Raw genomic sequence first — 13,166 nt, 5'->3', positions numbered from 1 at the left:
CAGAGCACTGGCTGCTCTTCCAGAAGACCTGGGTTCAATTCCCAGCAGCCACATGGCAGCTCACAACTGTCTGTAACTCCAGTTCCAGGGAATCTGACAGCCGCACACACAGGCAAAACACCAATGCACATAAAATAAAAATAAAATAAAATGAGAAAACGGAGCCAGGAGTTGGGGATTCAAACCTGTCTTCCCTGAGCTTGGAAGAATGAGGCAGGAGGATCGCTAGAAGTTCGGGGGCGGGGTGGGCTGGAGAGAAAACCCTCGTAGTGTAGGTGGCCCGGAGGCTGAGAAGGCGGTTCACACCTGTTGGTTACCGGCTAGCGATGACTCTGGTTGTGGTCTGTGTCTCCCCCTCCCCCGCCCTCCTCGGCTCCCCGTAGGCCAAAGGGTTGGGCGGGCACCCCGCAGGCCGAGAGGGACCCGCGGGGCAGGGCGGGCTGACCCCGCCCAGGGTGGAGGGGCGGCGCTCCTGTCCGCTGGGCTCACGCCGCCACCCTCCAGGCCAGCAGTAGCTGCCCGCCGCCGCGGGAGCCGGAGGTACTTGGGGTTTGGGGGCAAGGCAGCGGGCGGGGGTCCTCCTTGGGAACTAGGACTCCCCTGGTCTAGGCCTGGCGCAGGGAGGGGGTGAGCTTCGAGACCCTAGAAGCCCGGGTCCCCACCTGGCCACCTGTTCCACAGGTGACAATTGTCCGCGCACCATTTCCGCGCTGTGGTCCCTCGATCGCCGCCGGTACCCGAGCTGCCCCCCGAAGTTAAGCGCGCTGCGGGCTCGTCTGGGCTGGCTAGGGTTTCGAGATTCACCTCGTAGCCCCGGTGGCCCTTGGTGGGTGAGGTTCACGGGGGAAGGGGGGACAACTGGGGATCCGAAGCCCAGATGCCAAAGCGCTGCTGGGCGACCTTGGGTGCGCAGGAGACCTGGGAGGCCGCGGCGGGGCGCGTCCGGGAGAGGACTGGATCACCGTGCCCTGCTGGGAGGACTGCGGGCCGGGAGTTGGCGCTGACCTTTCCGATGCTCCAGCTTCGGACCCGCCGCAGGGGGGAAGGGTCTTCGGGCGGAAGGGGTAGCCTGGGAAAGGGCTGGAGAGCAAGGAAAGGCGGCGTGGAGCCGCTGGTCCCAGCGCTGGGTCTCAGGATCAGCACGCTCCCGCCTCTCCGCTTCTCCAGATGAGAACAATTGAGGTGGGATTGGAAGCCTGAAGGGCTTAGAAGAGGCTGCGGCTGGGAGATTTATCCTCTGCACGCCTCTTCCCTGTTAGGGCGAGCACCATTGCCTTCAGTTTCCCCGCATGTCATCTGGGGCTAGAAGTTCTCATCTCCTTGACAGATTCCACTGAGCCTCTCGCCCGCTAGAGATTAAGAGTCTCCACTCCGTGGACCCTCTACTCTCTCACAAGCACAGCCAACCAGCTGCTGCAACCCCTCTGGGCTCCCTCCCGGCTCCCCCCCCCCCCGCTCCCCCCTCCCGGCTCCGAAGTGCCCGCCCCCAGCCTCTCCCTCAACACAGCTCTGACCTTTCTGCTCTCTCCTCCCAAAGAATGGAGAATCTGATAGAGCAGGGCTGCCCCCCCCCCAGCAACAGCAACTGCACCCACAATCACCCCAGCTTCTGACCTTCCACGGGTCCCTAAACCCACTTACCATGCACTTCTTAAACAGAAAGCCCACAAAGGAAAGTCCTCAAATCAAAGACCCAAATCTACAGGAACTAGGAGGAGGAGAAGGGAGTCCTGGTCTCCTGGTTTCGTGTTGTTGGTTTGTTTGTTTGTTTTTGAAAACGGTTCTCCAACCCTCAGATGCTGGTCCCTGACCGGACTGCTCAGTATGAGGGGACCTACTTGGAGATTCTGTCAAGAGTTTGCTTTGTTTTCTTCCAACAATGAGGGCCCTGCAGCTGTCTAGTTTGATGGAATTAGTTTCAGTATGAGATTGTGCCCTGGTAGGAGGAGTGATGAACGTCCCAGGGTGTGGGCAGGGTTGGTTGAAACTCTAGAGGTGACTGTGACTTACCACATCAGCCCAAATCAGCCTGGTCTTGGTGCTGATGGAAAAGGGGGCAGTCCAGACCGTCAATGAACCTAAGCAGCACCGTTAGTGACTGAGCCACTTCAAAGTGCCCGTGGTTTTGTTTTGTGATGTATTTGCTTCTTTTAGCCGCTGTTACTTTTCGTTTTGTTTTGAGACAGGGTCTCACTGTGTAGCCCTGGCTGCCCCAGAACTCTGTGGAGACCAGGCTGGCCTCCAACTCGGAGATCTGCCTGCCTCTGTCTTGGAAGTACTAGAATTAAAGGCCTCTGCCACCCCCTCCCACTTAGATACTGTTACATTTTAATAAATGCATACATGTAGAACTTGCTGGATTTTCCTGGAAAAGAATTAGCTGGTCAGTGTGTGAGAATGTGTCACAGCAGGCTCTCCTGAAGCTCTGAGCCTCGGCATTCTTCCTCAGGCTGGGGGTGTATCTCCATTTTCCCTAGAAATAAAACCACAGAGCCAAACAGGAGAAACGTGGAACAGCTAAGGGTTTGTGTGCTGCTTATCAACGGGTGTGAGCTCTTCAGTGAGGAGTTTGCTCCTTGTCTTCCGCAAAAGTTTCTCCTCTATTGTAATTTAGCTTTCTACTGCTGCTATATGTAAATATTTAAAGAGCTGAGGTGGGTTTTTGTTTGTGGTGGTGGTGGTGGTTTGGGTTTAGATTTATTTATTTGACTTTCTGTGTATGAGCATTTTGCTTGTATGTATGTGTACCCCACTGGTACCTGGTGTCCTTGGGGGTCAAAAAGGGTGTCTGATCCCCCGGAACTGGAGAGTCATCACCGTGTGGTTCCTGGGAATTGAACCTGGGTCCTCTGAAAGAGCAACAAGTCCTCTTAACTGCTGATCTATACCCCAGTCCCAGGAGTTGAGTTTTATGTTTTTGTTTGTTTAGGTTTTTTTTGGTTTGAGTAGAATCTCAAGTAGCACATACATGCTACGTAGCGTTAAGGCTGCCCTCAAATCTCCAATTCTCCTGCTTCCCCGAATGCTGGAACTAAAGGTCACGGTGCCCAGTTTTATGGGGTGTTGGAGATCAAACCTAGGGCTTCATGAAACCTAGCAGTCTAGCAACTGGGCTCGACCCCTCCTCCCATGAGGAACAGGTTTTTAATTTTAATTTTTGCTGTGTGTGTGTGTGTGTGTGTGTGTGTGTGTGTGTGTGTGTGCATGCGTGAGTGCGTTGGGAGAAAGGGACTGGGAGAGCCCTCTTTGAACTGGCTTTGAGCCCCTTTCGGGGGAGATGAGACTCCTCAGGGAGGGCAAGCCTTCTGCACCCCAGATGAAGACTGTCTGGGGCTCCCTAGGGTTGGACTGGCTGTTTGAGTCTGGGACCTCTAGAGTCCTCATGTGAGATAGCAGCTGTTGATGTCCCCCATTGACACACTCCAGAGATGGAGAAATCCTCGCAGGTGGCGGCTTCCCTTGTGGGGCTTTGTGTCTGGTAGATTTCAAGAAGTGGAGCCCAGCAGCTCCAGTGTGAGTGAGTGTCCCCCGGTCTCTCCCTGGGGACCTTCATTTCCTTCTGGGTAGAGAGCCCTACCTGCAGGACTGGGAGAATGGCCTTTCTTTCTGTTCCGGAGTCTGCACACCCTTGAACCTGCACCTCTCCCCTGGGCCCGGGGTTCTCCCCCAGCTCTGACAGCACAGCCTCTGAGGCTACACCTGCTGATGGAAGCTGGCAGACAGGAAGCCTGGGCCACCATGCCCAGCCAGTGTGGAAACTTTCAAATGGACCCAAATCAGTGCTTTACTAATTTAGGTTGAAAGGTCTCGACCCACCCCACCCGCTACCTACCCTAAACCTTTCTAGCCCAGCTCCTCGGCCCTATATAAACCTGTCATTCCATCCATGCCTTCTCTTGGTTCTTCTCTTCTCTTGGTCCTTGGCCTCTGTCTTGGTCCTTGGCCTCTCTACCCACCTCTCCTTTACCTCCCTTCTCTCATGGCCCGGTTCTGTCTTGACTCTTCCAGATGCCTCTGGCTGTACTTTCTCATATCTGCAATAAAAACCTTCTCCTCAACCAGACCTAGGATTGATCACGTCCTCATTTTCAGTCATGGGTGCTCAGGATGTACTCTGCAACTGAGATAACCCACCCTTACACACACACACACACACACACCTATATAATGATATATTGTGTACCCCAATAAAGCTTGCCTGAGGATTAGAGGACAAAGCCAGCTACTATATTAAACATAGAGGTCAGGCAGTGGTGGCACGCACCTTTAATCCTAGCATTCAGGAAGAAGAGATCCATCTCCATCCAGATCTCTGTGAGTTCAAGACCACACTGGGAACAGAGCCAGGGGTGGTGGCACACGCCTTTAATCCCAGCACTTGAGATCTCATGCCTTTGCTTGAGAAGCATATACACCTTTAATCCCAGGAAGTGATGTCTGTACACAGAAAGGTATATAAGGCGTGAGGAAACAGGAAGTCTTGATCTTGAGGCTAAGGATTTTGTAGAGAGGTAAGATCGTGGCTGGCTTGTTCTGTTTCTCTGATCTTTCAGCTTTCGCCCCAATATCCGGCTCTGGGTTTTTTACTAAGACTGTTTAGCAATTCTCGTTACACACACACACACACACACACACACACACACACACACACACACACACACACACACACACAGCCACCCTGGATGGGTGGGGCTCTGTGAAGGTCCCGGAGCCCCAGGTTCATGGGGCTTTACTGTGCCTTTCATGGGACATCAGAGGGTGCCCTCACCCTGTCCCAAGGAAGCCAACAGCAATTCCAGGACAGGACAGGTGTGACCCTGGGAGGAACAGGGAAGGTGTTCTTAGGAAGTCCAAAATATGCGTCTTTATTTGCACCCTCAGGTGGTGAGGTGGATTATGGTAGTTACAGGTGTGACTTAATCCTTAAATCCCGGCACTGGGGAGGCAGAGGTAGGGGGATCTCTGTGAGTTCCAGGCCAGCCAGGGTACATGCAGTGAAACCTTGTCTCAAAAAGAGTTTTGAACAGGCGTGGTTTTTGTCTTTGGATGGGAGTCAATAATTTACAAGCAGCATTAGTAACCTGACTTAGTTACTGCATTGGATCCTGAAGGAAAGACGACAAGTAATTCACTCACTATTCAGAGACTGTACAGGCACACACACAGTGTGGTCCTGCGGTGGTCCTGGGCTGCTTCAGGGAGTGACTGACTGTCCAGAGTCGGTCCCCTTAAGAAGGACCTTGGGTTTTTCTAATCTTTTCTGATTGTAAACAAATCCGTGACCTAAGACCTTGCACAGATGTTGCCTTTCTGTAGGACAAATCCCCGGAGCAGGTTAGTCACGACAGAGATTTGTGTGTATCTGTGTATGTGACGCGGAGGTCACACCCTCCAGTGTCTCCTCAGGAGTTGACCCCCTTGCTTTGTGTTGTTGAGACAAGCACTGACCTGGAGGCACCAGGGAGGCCAGACCAGCTGGCAAGGGAGCCCTGGGGATCCTCCCTCGGCTCTGTCTCTGCAGCTCTGCCATTACAAGCACACTCTACCACACTCAGCTCCTTTTCTGTGGGTTCTGAGGATCGAACTCAGGTCCTGGTGCTTGGGCAAGCACTTACTGCCTGAACCTTCTCCCCAGCCCATGCCTTGGAGGTTGTTTTTTGTTTTTTTTTCCCAATTAATTGATTTATTTTTATTTTCTGTGCATTGGTGTTTTGCTTGCATGTATGTCTGTGTGAGGGTGCCGGATCCCCTGGAACTGGAGTTGCAGACAGTTGTGAGCTGCCATGTGGGTGCTGGGAATTGAACCCCGGTCCTCTGGAAGAGCAGCCAGGGCTCTTACTGCAGCCCTTGTCTTGGAGTTTTGGTAACTGTCTAAATGCTGTCTGCTGCTGAGCAGCACTGTTTGGGATGCATACCATATAAAATGTCTACTTAGCCAGGCGGTGGTGACGCATGCCTTTAATCCCAGCACTGGGAAGGCAGAGGCAGGCGGATCTCTGTGAATTCGAGGCCAGCCTGGGCTACAGAGTGAGTTTCAGGACAGGCTCCAAAGCTACACAGAGAAACCCTGTCTCGAAAAACCAAAAATAAATAAAATAAAATAAAATAAAATAAAATAAAATAAAATAAAATGTCTACTTAGCCTACAGCCTTTCTGCAAGCCAGTGTTTGGGGTTTTGCTAGTTAATTAGGTGAGATGTTATCTGCATGGTTCAATTTGCTTTTCTCCTCCATTGAAAAGTAGCCTGGGGGGCTGAGGATTTGGCCCAGTTGGCTGATTGCTAGCCTAGCATACTTGAAGCCCTGGTAGTGCTCCACTCAGGAGGTGGAGGCAGGGGAATATGGAGTTCAAGGTCTTCCTCAGCCTGAGGCATTGAAGCCCCCAAAGCTGAGTTACAGATGGTTGTGAGCCTCCTGGCTTGGTCGCTGGGAACTGAACTCAGGTTCTCTGCAGGAGCAGCAGGTCTCCTAACTGCCAAGCATCTCTCCAGACTTCTTTTCTTGTTTTGTTCCTCTAATTTCTTCCTCCTGTCAACCTGCGTTCAGGAGTGCAGTATGTACAATAGTGATCAGCCAGGCTGGCAGTTGTATGCGTGTGTTAAGCCCCAGCCCCAGGGGATGGACCCGAGATCCCACATCCCCCTGGGTGTGGATCTGGCTTTTGTGTTAGTCTACGTAACTCAAGGAAATATCCCTTGATTTCTCCCTTACTAAAAATAAATGTGGGTTGTTTTTACCTGAATGTTTTTTAATATCACTGTGGACCCTTGGATTTATTAATATGGTTAATTACATTAATGTGTTCCTAATATCAAATCACAAACGAATTCCATTTAGATTGGCCATTTTATCCTTTTAATCTGTTCTTGAATTCTCTCCTCCTGCTGCCACCTCCCAAGTGCTGGGATCACAGGTCTAAGCTACCACCCGCAGCCTTCTTTTTTTGTACTTTTTCTGATACTTTCTTTACAACCACTTAAATTATTTGATCTTATACTTTTTGTTACCAGTAGTGATGATCTTCTGGTCTTTCTTGTAACTGTATCCTATAGTTTTGGTCACATGGTATTTTGTCTTTTTTTTCTTTTTTCTTTAAAGACAGTCTCACTGTGTAGCTCTGGCTAGCCTGGAACTTATCATGTAGACCAGGCTAACCTGGAATTTACAGAGATCCTCCTGCCTTTGCCTCCTGAGTACTGGAATTGAAAGTGTGCCTCACCACACCTGATTGGGGTTTCTTTTTATATTTAATTTCTTAATTAAAATGGTTTGTTTTTATCTTAACATGGACAGGTGTTTTGCCTGCATGCATGTCTGCGTATTATATATTATGTGTGTGCCTGGTGCCTTCAGAGGTCAGAAGAGAGATCCCCTCGAACTGGAGTTACAGATGTTTGTGAGTTTCCATGTGGGTGCTGAGGATTGAACCCAGGTCCTCTGTAGGAGCAGCTGGTGCTCTTAACCTCTGAGTCATCTCTCCAGCCCCTAATTTCTCAATTACTAAATTAATTTCTACTTATTATTGCTTTATGACCATAAAGTGTTTATGATCATAGATGTTCTTAGAATTCCCTTTCTTCTCCTTCCTCTCCTCCTCCTCTTTCTCCTCCTCGTAGTCCTGGCTTAACTCGGAGATCTGCCTGCCTCTGCCTCCCTAGTGCTGGATTAACAGATGTGTGCCAGCTTGTCTCTTGACTACAAGATAGGGTTGGGGTTTGCTGGGATATAACCTAAAAATCTTTTTCTAGGCTGGTCAAATGACTCAGTGGGTAAAGGTATTTGCCACAAAGCCTGATGACCTGAGTTCAATCCCAGGGATCCACGTGGTAGAGGAGAAAACTGACTCCCACGAGTTGTCCTATGACCTCCACATGCTTGCCATGGCACACATTCCCTGCCCCCATCACACACACACACACACACACACACACACACACACAAAATAAAACAAGTAAATAAATAATGTAACGTTTAATTAAAAACCTTTTCTTCTTAAAGATATGTGAGTTCAAATATGAATTTGGGGCCAAACTGTTTTAAAAATGAGAGCTAATTGAGTTTATCCTGTTTACTCATGAGACAGATGTCTCCAATCTTCCCTGCCACGTGATGGGGTGGGAAAAATTCTGCTTTATAAAAACTGTGGTCCTAGAGGCCGGAGAGATGGCTCAGCAGTTAAGAGCATGGGCTGCTCTTGCAGAGGATTGGGTTCAGGTCCTAGCACTGTCTGTAACTCCAGTTCCAGGGGATCTGGTGCCCTCTTCAGACATGAGGCATGCACATGGTGCAAATACATACATACAGGCAAAACACTCGGACACATAAAATAAAAATAAACCTGGGGCCAGAGAGGTGGCTCAGCAGTTAAGAGCACTGCTGCTCTTCCAGCGGACCCAGGTTCAATTCCCAGCACCCACATGGCAGCTCACATACAGCTCTGTCTGTCTGTAACTCCAGTTCCAGAGGATCCAGCACCTTCACAGACATAAATGCAGGCAAAACACCCATGCCCATGAAATAGAAATAAAAATTTTAAAAAATAAATTAATAAATCTAAAAAACATATCAAAGCTGTGGTCCTGTCAAGCCTAGGGATACGCACTAGGGAGGTAGGAGCAGGTGGATCTCTTTTTAGTTCCAGGCCAGCCTGGTCTACATAGTGAGCACCAGTTAGTCAGAGATACCTAGTGAGACCCTGACTCAAAAGAACAAAATCAAACCAAACCAAACTGGTCTGAGCCATAAGATGCCTTAGAGCAGCGATTCTCAACCTGTGGGTCATGACCCCCATATGGGATTGTGTATCAGATATTGAAGTAGTAACATTAATTTTATGGTTGGGGGGGGTCATCCCAACATGAGGAACTGTACTAAAGTGCCACAGCATTAGGAAGGTTGAGAACACTGCCTTAGTGGGTAGAGGCACCTGACATTCGAGTATTGGGTTGTGGCAGGGAGCACAAATAATAAGGTACAGACCACCAGAGTCTATTAAACCAGAAGCAAACTTTATTCCAAAAAAGCAAAAAACAAAAACAAAAACATGGGGTCAAAGAAAGCTCCCAGTTGACTGGGACCACAGTCAGTTCCGGCTTCTGTTTCTGTGGCTATGGGGTCAGTTTTGAGCCCCTTTTTTATAGTAAAAATTAAGCATCAGGCATGGGATGTATACTAGGAGTCACGTAGAAACAACTAATAAAATTTAACTTTGGAGCAGGGCGGTGATGGCATGGTGCAGGCCTTTAATCCCAGCACTCGGGAGGCAGAGCCAGGCGGATCTTGGAGAGTTCGAGGCCAGCCTGGTCTACAGAGAGAGTTCTAGGACAGGGACCAAAACTACACAGAGAAACCCTATCTTAAAAAGCCAAAAAAGAAAAAAAATTAACTTTGGTCCACAGCAGTTATTGGCTATAAGGGGCAAGGGGGTGATGGTTAAAAGTTAACCCTGGCTGTTGACAGAAGAGCTGGCTGTGAAGCAGAGAGCCATTGTGAGCAGTTAACCTTTAGTTGTTGACAGAGCTGAAGACTGTCAGGCTCTCATTTCTTTAGAATTTTATTTTTTTATTTTTATATTCCTATTCCTGGACCCTTCACAAGCTTCACTGACAACCTGAGTTCAGGTCCTCAAACCCAAGTAAAGCTGTCCTCTGATCTCCACACAGGCATGCTCTCTCCACCCCATCTCACACACACAAAATAAAAACAAATGTCTTAGTTAAGGGTTTCTACTGCTGTGGTAAACACCATGACCGAAAGCATCTTGGGAGGAGAGGGTTTATTTCATCTTTGAGCTTGTACTTCATTATCCAGGGAAGTCAGGGCAGGAACCTGGAGGCAGGAGCTGATGCAGAGGCCATGGAGGAATTGCTTACTGCCTTGTACCAAAAGCTTGCACAGCCCGCTTTCTTATAGAACCAGGACCACCTGCCCAGGGGTGGCTCCACCCACAATAGGTTGGACACTCCCCCATCAATCACTAGTTAAGAAAATGTCCTATAGGGCTGCCTACAGCCTGTTCTTACAGAAGCATTTTCCTTCCTTTTTTTTTTTTTTTAATGCCGTTTATTGAAGAAGGGAAGAGGTCTTAAATACAGGCTTACAGCACAATGGGAGAATCCCAGAGGGCAGAAGTTTACTACTGATGTTTTACAATCTTGCATTTAAGTTGTTAACACCCATATGCAGGATACACAGACAAGGAACTTCCCTTAAGCATTCAGGAGGGTGAAACCCAGGAGGGAATTAGCATAGGGAGGATATCAAGGTCAAGGTCAGCAAGCAAGGCAACTGTTACCCAAAACTGAGGCCAGGGCCCTGCAGGTCCCCCTTTTATTAAAAAATGAGCTTCTGACTTGGGTTGCATGGGACGTCAGCAGGTCACCTTACCCATCATGGAGACACCTGCCCAGGCCACACAGGCACTCTGTCTTAGGTTGGTGAGCACCCCCCAGGCATTACCCATCTCTGAATACTTGTTATCATACAGGCTCAGTCATGTGAGCTGCAGAGTTAACTGCTGCCAAAGATCTCAAAGTGGTGCTGGGCTTGCAGAAGCATTTTCTTAATTGAGGCCCCCTCCTCTCAGATGACTTTAGTTTGTATCAAGTTGACGTACAACTAGCCAGCACAAATAACTAAAGTTCCATGGTCCTGATATTGAGGAAGGATTTTTTTCTTCTTTGTCTTAGTGGTTCTTCTCTCTTTCTCTTGTCTAATCTGATTTTTTTAATTTAAAGAAATTATGTATTTTGTCTGAAGTACGTATGTGGACCAACCACATGCATGCCTGTTCCTGAGGAGATCAGAAGAAGGCATCAGTTATCCTAGGACTGGATTTCTAGATGGTTCTGAGCCACTGTGTGGGTGCCGGGAATCAAACCCGGGTCCTCTGCAAGAGCAGCCAAGTGCTCTTAACTAAACTGAACCACCTCTCCAGGTCCTGTGTTTGATTTTTATATAGGGTCTTGACCTGTAGCTCAGGTTGACTTTGGACTCCAGATCCCATGCTCCATCTCCAAAGTCCTGGGATCACAGGCGCATGTAGCCAACCCTGCCTTCCGACAAAGACAGATGTCACTTGTCAGCCCTCCTCACCCTCCTCATGGCTCTGCCCCATTTTAGCTGATACTGTGATCAGTTCTAGGGAGACGTGTCAAAGTTTTGCCATCTTTCAGGGCAGTGGACGCACACAGCACACTTGTGAAGATCAGAGGACACCATTCCTTCCACTGTGGGTTCTGGGGTTCGAACTCAGGTCATCAGATTGCACAGTAGTCACTTTTCATCTGCTGAGCCATCTTCTCGGCTCAGTAACTATAGTTTCTAGGACAAAAGCCAAGGCTCTGGTCACAGCAGTCCTGTTAAACTCAGCAAGGCCGCCTGTGCCAGCATACTATTGAGAGGAAGAGTGTAGCTACAGTTTTCCTGCCTTGCCCACAGTCAAATCGTTGTCACCAGCCAGTCCCACAGCTGCTCAGACCCAACCAAGTAAACACAGAGACTTATATTGCTTACAAACTGTATGGCCGTGGCAGGCTTCTTGCTAACTGTTCTTATAGCTTAAATTAATCCATTTCCATAAATCTATACCTTGCCACGTGGCTCGTGGCTTACTGGCATCTTCATATGCTGCTTATCCTGGCGGCAGCTGGCAGTGACTCCTTCTGCCTTCCTGTTCTTTCTTTTCTCCTCTCTGTTAGTCCAGCCTATACTTCTTGCCTAGCCACTGGCCAATCAGTGTTTTATTTATTGACCAATCAGAGCAACACATTTGCCATACAGAACATCCCACAGCAGAAGAGTTGAGAAAGCCAGGTTTACTTGATGTGACCACGTGGAAAAAGGAATAAAGAGGTCCAGTAACTCCCAGTTCTGGCTTGGGTCACTTTTTTAAAAACTTTTTTTATTTAATGCCAAATGTTGTTTATTGAAGGAGGAAAGAGGTCTTAAATACAGGCTTACAGCACAATGGGAGAACCCCGGAGGGCAGAAGTTTGCTACTGATGTTTTACAATCTTGCATCTCAGCTGTTAACGCCCATTATTCAGGATACACAGACAAGGAACTTCCCTTAAGCATTCAGGAGGGTGGAACCCGGCAGGGAATTAGCATAGGGGGCTTGGGTCACTTACTGGCATGGACTTCAGGTTTAAATGATAGAAGAATTAGGGCAGGAGGCAAGGGGCATGTCTAGAGAAACAGTCCTGGTCAAGGTGTGATCTGATTGGTCATCGACTGTATTCTGGTTTAAGCAGTGTGGTCAGAAATCATTGCTGTCGTTACTCAAGTGGATCAGTGTTGTTCCTCCAAGATCTCCTCTGCCCCAGGGTCTAGTCACCTCTTCATAGATAATTGCCTTCATCTGGGCATTGGTCTTCAGGTAGGGTGTGTGTGTGTGTGTGTGTGTGTGTGTGTGTGTGTGTGTGTGTGTGTGTGTGTGTGTGTGTGTGTACAGGGTCTCAACCTGTCCTGCTTCAGCTTCCCATGTGTTGGGACTTCAGAGATGTGTCACTATGACCACGGCTCCTTCCTTCCTTCCTTCTTTCCTTCTTTCCTTCCTTCCTTCCTTCCTTCCTTCCTTCCTTCCTTCCTTCCTTCCTTCCTTCCTTCCTTCCTTCTCCTGCTTCTTTGTTTGTTTTTTTTTTTTTGAGACAGGATTTCTGTGTGTAGCCCTGGGTGTCCTGGAGCTCTCCCTGTAGACCAGGCTGGCCTTAAACTCACAGAGATCCATCTGCCTCTGCTTCTGCCTTCTGAGTGCTGGGATTAAAGGTGTGTGCACCATACCTGGTGAAGTTTTATGACACGTTTGTGGGGGCCAGAAGAGGGAGTTGGATCCCCTGAATCTGGAGTTTCGGGTAGTTATGATCTGCCCCATGTGGGTGCTGGGAACTGAACTTGGTAATAGGTTTTCTATACCCCAATAATAGGTTTCTCTCCCAATGCAGTAAGCCAGATCAAGCTGAATTTAACAAGTTAAAGACCAGGTTTATTTGGGCAAAGCAACTCCCAGGTGAGTCCTCCAGCCCCCAGAGATCGAGGCAGGAGAAGTCACGCACCTGAACTAAAGCAGGGAGCTTATATAGGTTGTGGGCAGGGGGTGCTGATGTGTCTGCCACAAGCTGGGTTTATGCCCAAGTATGGTCAAAATCTGTAATGCTTGGGCAGGG

General features: G+C 48.9%; 1 protein-coding gene across 4 annotated transcripts in view; it reads left to right on the top strand.

The window, feature by feature from the left end:
* Nucleotides 1–433: 433 nt before the first annotated feature.
* The window catches only part of A4galt (alpha 1,4-galactosyltransferase (P1PK blood group)), a 30,359-nt gene continuing 17,626 nt past the window's right edge, over nucleotides 434–13,166 (top strand). For 3 of the 4 annotated variants that reach the window (XM_015998792.3, XM_076556435.1, XM_042264801.2), the window contains exon 1: nucleotides 434–540. The gene's annotated coding sequence lies outside the window, so the exon portion shown is untranslated. Of the gene's footprint in view, nucleotides 541–697; nucleotides 831–13,166 lie in introns of those variants that run through there. The other variant, XM_076556434.1, reaches the window with a different exon arrangement.

This window comes from Peromyscus maniculatus, chromosome 20 (genome assembly GCF_049852395.1).
Source record: "Peromyscus maniculatus bairdii isolate BWxNUB_F1_BW_parent chromosome 20, HU_Pman_BW_mat_3.1, whole genome shotgun sequence".
NCBI lineage: Eukaryota > Metazoa > Chordata > Mammalia > Rodentia > Cricetidae > Peromyscus > Peromyscus maniculatus.
The sequence above is the reverse complement of the archived record's forward strand: the minus strand, read 5'-3'. Positions and strand labels throughout refer to the sequence as shown.